This window comes from Schistocerca gregaria, unplaced genomic scaffold (assembly GCF_023897955.1).
Source record: "Schistocerca gregaria isolate iqSchGreg1 unplaced genomic scaffold, iqSchGreg1.2 ptg000362l, whole genome shotgun sequence".
NCBI lineage: Eukaryota > Metazoa > Arthropoda > Insecta > Orthoptera > Acrididae > Schistocerca > Schistocerca gregaria.
Window position 1 is genome coordinate 3,218,760 of NW_026061819.1, and position 2,009 is coordinate 3,220,768.

Here is a 2,009-nt window from a genome sequence, read left to right on the forward strand (position 1 = left end):
AGAAGCTACGGCTTCTCAAATGGAATCTGATCAAACTGAAGCTGTAGTGAGTGGACCTGAAGAGGATTGTGTTGTGCGCTAGGATGTGGACAGTGATAGAGCACTTACAGAAGCTGATGATGAAATCTGGGTACCTGAAACTGATGACGTCGCAGTTTGCGAGGTTAGTGACAAGGATATTACAAGCACTGGAAAAATTTATACCTCCAAACCACCTCAAATTAGAAGACGATTAGCAGAAAACACAGTGAAAGAAAGAGAAGGCATAAGAGACGAAGGTAAACTAGGAACAATAACAGACATATTTGAAGAGTTTTGGTCTCCAGAAATTGTCAACATCATAATAAAGCATACCAATCAAGATGCATTGAGGCAGAAAATACCCAAGACAGACCGACAGACAGACAGACAGACCTGCGTTCATGGCGTATATAGGACTATTTATTATAATGGGGAAGGAAAAAGACAGTAAGTCATCATTTACAGATTTATGGTTCTTTACTTAAGGAACGTTTGTTTATACTGCTACGAGTCGTACCAGATTGGAGCAGCTTACTAAAGTAATAAGATTTGATCACAGAGAGTCACGAAGCGATCGCAATAAACGTGATAAGTTTGCTGCAATACAAGAAGTTTTTGATAAAAAGAATGAATTTTGTCCAAAATATTATTCTGTTGGGATGCACACTGTTATTGATAAAAAGTTTCCATTGTTCCGTGGCAGGTGTCCCGTCAAGGTCTTCGTGAAGGAAAAGCATGGTAAATACGGTGTACTTACACGCATGCTCACAGACGCTAAAACCAGATATGTTATCTGCACGGAGCCGTATGCTGGGAAAAGAAATAATGGTACACAGCACTCAAATTCCGCTGCAGCTGTGGTCAAACGCCTGAAAGTTCCTATACATAATTCAGTGAGAAAGGTCACCACATATAGATATTACACTTCAATTGATTTGGCCGAAGATCTATAGAGGAATCACAAGCTGACTCTCGTGGGAACATTACAAGCTAATTGGAAACACATACCTCAAGAACTGAGAGACATCTCAAGACGAGAATTACATATTAGTGTTGGAAATATTCCAATCACAATTGTATCCCCCGTAAAAAACCCAAAAGAAATCTGCTATTTCTATCATCTGATCATAAATTTATACTATAATGAGACTAAAGGTGGCGTTGACACGATAGATCAAATGGTGAGAAAATATTCAACTAAGAGGGCTACAAGAAGGTGGGCGCTATCTCTTTTCTGTACTCTTGTGTACATAGCAGTGGTGAATAGGTCTACACTATTTTTGTTGAACTTGCCGGACTGGGATAAGAAGAACCTAGTAAGTGACGACTTATTCTTCAAGAACTTGGACTACAGCTCGCGAAACCATACACTGAAGAAAGGGCTAAAAATATTTCTGGACTGCCAAAGCCTGTAGTTTCAAGAATGGAGGGTATTCTCAGAGGAAAATCCAGCAGGACTACGGTGCAAAGGAAGCTCATGGAGGTAAAGGTAGATGTATTTTGTGTGTTAGTGAAAGCCTTTCAAAAGCAGAAAAGTACAACAAAGTGAACAAAACAATAATAGTCTGCCACAATTGTAAGAGGTACATATGTGCAAAACAGCAAAAAACTGTTGTATGTTCCAAGCCCAAGAAAGTCGTGAATTATTACTCTCACGACACTACGTTATGTACATAACATATATTTCTATATTACGTCAGGTATTTGTAACTATTTTAATTATAGTAAAGTGCACTTCAATAGTATTGTAACGACTTTTACTACTAATTTTTCTCAAGATAATTAGACTTACTTAACTTAGAAGTGAAGTAAGTGAAAGGTTAAAACTGTTTTCAAAAATGCATTTTATAAGACATATTGAGGTACTGGATCCTGATTATGTTCATAACGCAATGTAAAAACAAGTAATGAAACGTTTTTATTTTATAAATTCTTTACGGTGGGTACAAAGTAGCCCCCCGCCGCCCTCTCTTTGGTAATACACGTTA